Raw genomic sequence first — 8867 nt, forward strand, 5'->3', positions numbered from 1 at the left:
ATTTTGAGATTTTTTCTTCACTTTTACTATGAAACGCTGCTTCTTGCCAGATTTCATTATGTTACGTGAATGAGAAGCACGCTACAGATTTTGGTGAGTGAGTATTCGATTATTAAAATTTATTGCATAAGTGGCCGCGTCTTTTGAGTGCACTTACTCAGAAGCTTCAATTTTGTACACTGCCAAGGGACCATACACATTACTTTGTGACGTAAAATTCAAATTGGGACGTCTACCTAGTCCTGAGAAAAAGAAATCCTACGAGAACAATCCTGTAAGGATTATTCCATTTTTACCTTTGAGGTATGCAACCCTAAAAATGGAAAAACTGACTGAAGCCGAAGTCGAAGATCCGTTCGGGTCCTGGAAAAATACAGGAACAAGTGGGGCAATGCTGACCGTGTGACTTGTCTTGAAAGATAATTTTAAGAAAGGAAAACCTACGTGTTTAGCATTTGCAGATTTAGACAAAGGTTTTGAAAATTTTGACTAGTATACGTTTTGGAATTCTGATGGAAACAGGGATAAAATGTAGGAAGGAAAGGTTATTTACCTACCGCACAGAAACCTCAATGGAGTTGTAACAGCCGAAGGACATGAAAGAGAAGTGGTAGTTGAGAAGGGAGTGCGACAAGGCTGTAGCCTACCCCTGATTTTATTCAGTCTGTACATTGAGCCAACAGTAAAGGAAACCAAGCAAAAATCTGGAAAAATAAATCAAAAACTTTTCGTTTACCAGTGATATAGTGCTTCTGTCCGAGACTGCAATGGAGTCGCAAGCGCAATTGAACAGAATGGGTAGCGATAAGGGAAGAGGTTATGGAACATCAACTAAATTAATACAAGTGTAAGGGACTGAAGTCGAATTAAATCAGTTGAGCGAACTGGATTAGGAAACGAGAAACTAAAAGTAGTCGATGTGTTTTACTGTTTGGGCAGCAAAATAATGATAGACAGGATATACAAATGCAGAGTGGCAATATCAGCAAAAGTATTCTGAGAAACAGAAATCTGTTAATATTGAATACAAGTTTAAGTGAAACTATCTGGAGTATAGCTTTGCACGGAAGTGAAACGTGAACGATGAAACACATTTTGATATGGAGAGAATAGAAGCTTTTGAAATTCGATGGTAAAAAAGAATGCTGAATATTATAGGCGCTGAATGCAATTGGGTAGAAAACTAATGTATGGCACAATTTGACTAATAGAACGGATCGACTGACAGAACACGTTCTGAGGCACAAAGGAACCGTTAATTTGGTATTGGAAGGAAATGTGGAGATTGAAAGTTGCAGGGAGACGAAGAGCCTAATACAGTAAGTAGGTTCAAATGGATGTAGTTTGCAGTCATTAAGCGGTTTTGAAGAGCTTTCACAATACAGGCCAGCGTAAAGAACTGCATTAAACCGGTATTACGCAGGATAGAAGAATGTGAAGATCTGCGTCAAACCCCACTGCTGTATGTCCAGAATTATGGTGTTACAAGACGAGTAACAATTATCTAACTAAGCCGTGGCTTAAATAAAAAATCATTGAATTGTGGAAAATAAAAGTAATTACTAGATATATCACTTAAATTCCTAGTACTTGCACACCTTATTGTGCTTATATATTTCATTCTGACTAACGCACTGATGTGTGTATATTTAATTAAAAACTGGCTAGTCAACATTAGTTCGTTCATTCCAAGTGAATGCAGCGAATCTTAGAATCAATCACTTCATTATTACTTCTCCTCATGGAGTTGAATTTTTTGTGGACAGATGCACCAGATTACATCAGGCAGCAGCTTCTGCGAATGTTTAGGGCTTGGCCGAAAGGTTGAATTATTTAGCACAGGTACTTAGGTAAATAACAAAATATTTTTGTTGAGCATATGATGAGATCAGTTACAATAAGAAAAACTTGCCAATGGAACCAGCTAACCGTTCCGGCAATTTCAAGCAATTCACGATAGGAACGTGGAAGATTATTACTAGTTAAAGGAAATGATTTCGAGATTTTCAAAAGAGAACTGAGTCTTACAATGAAATTTTGATTAGACGAAAGACTGAAGAAAACAAAAGTATTGAAAAAAGGGAAGCTGGGTAGGCATTCCATGTCCACGAATTAAGACTGCAGGTTGCAAAATGACTGACAAGATATCTCTGAAGAGAGTAATCAAACCACGGAGCGTTAATGAAAGGAATGACGTTCTAGAAGCTCCTTGAGTGGCGACACGATGTCGTGGAATCGCTTTGACATTAATTTGATTCGACGGAACACACCGAGTGGATAAAAAAGAAATAATATTAGTGCCGATACAGGTTAGTATTATCTTCAGATCTGAAGAGCGGGTACTGGGAAAAGCAGCCTCTCGATGGCTGTTATTAACTGCCGGGCAAGTGCGGCGTATTCAGACTACCATCTGACGTAACTTACTCGCAGCAGCTGCTCTTCATGTCTGATTTTAATGCTTTACGTGGATCGTAACCGGCAAAAAAAAAAAAGAAAAAAACATGATACAGGTGGTGCGCTTCTTCACGTTCTGGAAAAAAATCCATGTAACATCGATGACGCCATACGTCGCAGAAGAAACGTTATTCGCCTGGATAGTTTGGTGTTGGAATACAACTGATTGTTCACGGAATGTCAGTGGATGAAGGTAGTCCCCTAAAAGTGGAACTATATCACAACTACTCTCTTTCATAAAAAAAGGAGGCAGCAAGAAATTTACAAACCATAAATATCTCAGTTCCCTCTCCACAATTAATATGATATTCGCTAAAACTATTACCAACTGCACAGGAAGTAAGAAGCCGATGGATTTTAATGAAGTGAAGGAACAATCTGGCTCCAGTAGTGGATACATTTAACTGTCCTTTTCCCCAGTAATGAAGGGAGCCACCTTACACCTATGACCAGGAGTCATTTACACTCATGCTCATAAATTAAGGACAATGCTGATACATGGTGAAAAAACGCTCTGGTGGGCGGTTTTGCGGGTTTAAATCACCTCGGGGTATGACCATGCGGTGCATTTGACCTGCGGTCGTCGCACGGTGGCGCTGGCAGCAGTTCACATACGCGGAGGTGTGTTGGTGCATGTCAGAGTACGGTGCAGCGAGTAAGTGTGCAGACGTTTTCAGACGTGCTAATGGTGACTGTGTGTTGAAAATGCCTCAAAGAACACATATTGATGACGTTATGAGGGGTAGAGTACTAGGGCGACTGGAGGCTGGTCAAACACAGCAGGTCGCTGCACGGGGCCTCCATGCGCCACAAAATGTGATCTCAAGATTATGGTAACGATTCCAGCAAACAGGAAACGTGTTCAGGCGCTACAGTACGGGACGTCCACAGTGTACAACACTACAAGAAGACCGTTATCTCACCATCAGTGCCCGCAGACGGCCACGGAGTACTGCAGGTAGCCTTGCTCGGGACCTTACCACAGCCATTGGAACAGTTGTCTCCAGACATACAGTCTACAAACGACAGAACAGACATGGTTTATTCACCCGGAGACCTGGAAGGTGCATTCCACTGACCCCTGGTCACAGGAGAGCCCGTAAAGCCTGGTGTCAAGAACACAGTACATGGCCATTCGAACAGTGATCCCAGGTTATGTTCAAGAACGAGTCCAGGTGTAGTCTGAAAGTGAGGCTCGCCAGGTTTTCATCTGGCATGAACCAGGAACCAGATGCCAACGCTTAATGTCCTTGAAAGAGACCTGTATGAAGGTCGTGGTTTGATGGTGTGGTGTGAGATTATGACTGGTGCACGTACACCCCTGCATGTCTTTGACAGAGGAACTAGCAGGTCAGGTGTATCGGGACGTCATTTTGCACCAGTACGTCCGCCTTTTCAGAGGTGGATGGTAACGCACGGCCCCACCGAGCTGCCATCCTGGAGGAGTACCTTGAAGATATCAGGCGAATGGAGTGGCCTGCCTATTCTCCAGATCTAACCCCATCGAGCACGTCTGGGATGCTCTCGGTCGACGTATCGCTGCACGTCTTCAAACCCCTATGACACTTCAGGAGCTCCGACAGGCACTGCTGCAAGAATGGGAGGCTATACCCCAGCAGCTGCTCGACCACCTGATCCAGAGTATGCCAACCCGTTGTGCAGATTGTGTACGTGCGCATGGTGATCATATCCCATATCGATGTCAGGGTACATGCTCAGCAAACAGTGGCGTTTTGTAGCACATGTGTTTCGGGACGGTTTTCTCAACTTATCACTAATACCATGGACTTAAAGATCTGTGTCGTGTGTGTTCCCTATGTGCCTATGCTATTAGCGCCAGTTTTGTGTATATTCCACGTTGTGTGGAGCACATTCTGCAATTATCCTTAATTTATGAGCATGAATGTATATATAAATAATACTCACTATCAACTAAACTGCACTGCAAGCCCTCGAGACACAAGTAATTGATTCATACTATACTAGTGTTCTCAAGATTACAGTGGAGTGCAAAGATTTAGGACGGAAGCAACTTTCGCATAATGCGTTCCTGCCAAACAAATGGCTCGATGAAACACGGATCATGCCTAGAAGGAAGGTTGGGTATAACGTCCCGTCATTAGAGACAGAGCACAAGCTCGGATTGTATCATGCATGGGGAAGGCCTTTGCAAAGGAACCATCTCGGCATTTGCACGAGGCGGTTTAGGGAAATCATGAGAAATCTAAATGGGGGTGACCTAGAAAGAACTGCTACAGTATAGTACAAAAGGTAATAGAACAATGTGGGAGAATTTTGTCAGAGAACTCCCAGTCGTACATAGAAAGCTGCATATGACGTGGCATAATATCATTGTGACATTAGTGCAAAATCGACCTGGCCTCGGAACACGAGGCAGTTGAAGGAACGGAAAAAGAGTGCTTGTCATTCAGCGAGAAGTTATGGAGCACTGGGGTGGTATTCTTTATTACAGTGGAGGAGAGAAATGAAGGCGAAGGCAGACAGGAAAAAAGCCGAAGCAGATAGGAAAAAATTTGGGAAAAATGACAGGCGTAGGCAGAAAACTTCCTGCCTATGGAACGTTATTGTGCCTCAGTACCCCTTCCTCATGTGTGTCTCTCAAGGGATTTATTCGGATCTGACCTCATTTTTATGGACGGCAGAGAGCGATCGTATCGAATAGCACGGTGCAGGAGCTCTTGGAACGAGAGGACACTCGACAAATGACCTGGCTTTCCCCCTCCCCTCTCCCCTCCGACTTAAATCCCATCGAACACAAGTGGGATGCGTTGAGGAGACGTATTTCAGCACCGATGGCCATCCAGCAGTTGTCATCATCACCGGACGACGCATGGAGCGCACAACCACAAGAACTCCTTCCAACCGTTTGGTCGGCATGGAAGCACGTTGCAGAGCGTGCCCTGCTGCTCGTCATAATCACACACCCTACTAAGAACCATGTCCTGCCTTTCTTTAAGTTCAGGGACCAATAAGAAATCACGACGCCTTCAGTATAATTATTATCTTTGAATAAAAATGTTATTTCTGTTCGTTTCATTGCGTGTTTCTTTCAGTTACCTTCTGCACTGTACTGTAGCAGTTCTTTCAATGAATGGTTCAAGTTTCATAGAGCTATGTGACTTGGTAGTAACATATCATGCGAAAGTTAGTTTCCTCATTAAGTTTATCACACCAGCGTATCTTGAGCGAGTAATGCGAGGCACGTTTTCAAACTTCTTATGTTTAACAACAAACAACAGCTTGCCTCATTGGTGTTTGTGGTACTACCCTGGGAAATAATACACTTATCTTTGATGTGTTCATGGTGGAGTCTGCCACTGTTTGTAGTTGCTTGTTGAAGTGGGAGCATTACGCAACAGAGCCTTATAATTGATGTATAGTGTAGCAGGATATACAGCCTCGAAAACCGAACGACTGTACAGTTAATTTTCAAGACACGAACGATCCTCTTTGAAACTGTCGTGATAAGAAATTTACGACAACTTGCTTTGCTCATGCCAAAGAGAACCGGTCAAGGTTCTCCGCAAATAATTGTTCTACAATCTGCAGAGTCGGATCTTGGGGAAACAAATTCGTCAGTAACTACCTGTCAACCCGTCCGCGAAATATAGAGCATACACCTTTAAGGATACAAAAGTGACACTGGAAGCTGATTATTTTGAATGCAGAGTTAAGTTCTGTCAACAGATTATTCTCTTCAGGAAGGCAGTGCCAGGCTTCCTATAATTCGTTTTGTTCTCGAATGAGACCTATTTCAGCAGCATATTTTTAACTGCCATAATAGCCGAGTCTGGAAGGATGAAAACCCGTACGCCACTGTCGACTTCTATCACCAACCTCCAATGTGTGCTAGAGTTGTACACAGAAGCTTATTTGCTGCCACCCTGTTTTCATTATAGGTGAGCTACCTGTTGGCGACTATACCATGTTATTCACGAGAGTGCCAGGCTTCCTGTAATTCGTTTTGTTCTCGAATGAGACCTATTTCAGCAGCATATTTTTAACTGCCATAATAGCCGAGTCTGGAAGGATGAAAATCCATACCCCACGGTCGACTTGTATAACCAGCCTCCAACTGTGTCCCAGAGTTGTACACAGAAGCTTATTTGCTGCCACCCTGATTTCATTGTAGGTGAACTACCTGTTGGCGATTGTACTATGTCATTCACGAGACGATGTTGTTTCAACTCCACGGTCCTCCATTCATTTTGGATGTTACTGTCTGTGAGCACCTAAACCTGCACTATAGTCACCATGATCCTTGGATAAATTAACATTAATACAGAAACGATTTCATTTTGTCAATGGAAACACATGTGCATCTTTATGTTAAAAGTATCATTGAACTAAAGTTCATTAATAAACAAGAAGAAGGAAGTTACTTCATTGATGTGCTTCTTCGAGTGTTCTTTTTGCTGTTAAGTGTTTGAAACCTGGCTCATAACAGGTGCGTGAAGTTCAAACACGTCGCTCACCTGTTCATCACTTATTTCAGACAAAAGTGAGTGCTGAATACAGTGTTCACTCAAATATAGATGGTTCCAAAAATTCAGTTCAGTCTTTTGTTAACGTTTTTTTTCTTTGGTACCTTGTTCCAAAATTCATTTGTTGAACAACTACCTGATTTCAGTTGTTTTAGTTCTTCGTTCTCTTGTTTTTCCAGAAACTGCAACTCTACAGCTGCTGAATCCTTTACATGTGGCTATGAAATTGTGCAGCCATCCCTCCCCAACATCATCAGAAAACGAATATACCTGGAATGAAATTTAAGGTACAAGTGTTTTCAAATCACTAGATATTCCCTTTATTTCTTCACTCATGTCAGACATTTTACATAAACAATCTTCTGTTTCAACCTGACCTCCAGGAAAAGCAACAGTAAATTTCTTCAAGCTTTAGAAATGAGCGAATATTTTAGTCCCAAAATGTCCCGAAACACTCTTAATACATTATGAAAGCTAAACCCACAAAGCGATAAATCATAAATACGCTCCAGAATGAGATTTTCACTCTGCAGCGGAGTGTGCGCTGATATGAAACTTCCTGGCAGATTAATACTGTGTGCCCGACCGAGACTCGAACTCGGGACCTTTGCCTTTCGCGGGCAAGTGCTCTACCAACTGAGCTACCGAAGCACGACTCACGCCCGGTACTCACAGCTTTACTTCTGCCAGTACCTCGTCTCCTACCTTCCAAACTTTACAGAGCTTCTGTAAAGTTTGGAAGGTAGGAGACGAGGTACTGGCAGAAGTAAAGCTGTGAGTACCGGCCGTGAGTCGTGCTTCGGTAGCTCAGTTGGTAGAGCACTTGCCCGCGAAAGGCAAAGGTCCCGAGTTCGAGTTCGAGTCTCGGTCGGGCACACAGTTTTAATCTGCCAGGAAGTTTCATAAATACGCTTTCCACTTTCTTATACTTATATGTTTAGGGTATGTAAATTCTGAACAACATTTGCAATAAACTCCATCTCTAATAATTACTATAGGTTATCAATACGAGGAAAATACTTTCCACCTTCGTTGCAGAAATTGCTTGAGTGGAGTCAGTAATAGGAAAAATCTGCGTAGAACGTTGCTGACTGACAGCTGTCCCATTAACCAATACCAAGATACATCTTCAGGGAGCTTATTTTTCCCCTTCAGTTTGAAACAGAAGGACCTCTTCTGGCGAGAGAGCTCTCCTCGAGACACCAAAATAGCTTGTATCAGGTTGAAAACATCCAGCAGTGGTCTGTCAGGCCCATGTCACCAGCCCAAAGTCGATAACGTCATGAAAATTACTTTCTAATCGAAGAATTACCCGCTACCTGCATAATATGTGAATACTGAAACTATTTTGATGTGAAATGTTCTTTGCGAATAATGGGCAGTTAGGAAACTAGAATACGAGGTGCCAGCATTTGAGGGTTCCACAAGCCTGGTCTGTTAGTTTGTTTTTTGTTTTTTTTTTTTTTGCAGGAGGCATTAACTCTTACACTAAAGCACTGCAGAGCTCTAGGACCAGGATCTCCACAGTCTTCTGGATAGCACCGTGTGGAACGTGGTGGCGAGGGTCAGTGGAATACCCGAAGGTGCAAATGATACATGACGTTGTAGACTGTGACTGAGAATGCCAGCCAGCAGATGTGCGCAAGATGTTTATAGTCGTGGAAAGTCATGTTTGAGCCTCTGTGAAAGACCACCCTGCAGTGCTGGAGTCTGCTTGTAGGTGCGAGATAAGGGGCAGCAAATAGTGCATTACTCCAGAAGGATGGTGGTTGATCAATTCGTGAGGAATCACAAATGAGGCCTGGTGTAGGAAGGCACCAATGTTCTCTTATCGGAAAAGGTGCTAACGAGGCAGCAACAGAGTCCTTCTGATCTAGCTCACGGTGTCATTGCAGACTTTAGTCATCT

The sequence above is a fragment of the Schistocerca piceifrons genome, chromosome 6 (assembly GCF_021461385.2).
Source record: "Schistocerca piceifrons isolate TAMUIC-IGC-003096 chromosome 6, iqSchPice1.1, whole genome shotgun sequence".
Taxonomy (NCBI): domain Eukaryota; kingdom Metazoa; phylum Arthropoda; class Insecta; order Orthoptera; family Acrididae; genus Schistocerca; species Schistocerca piceifrons.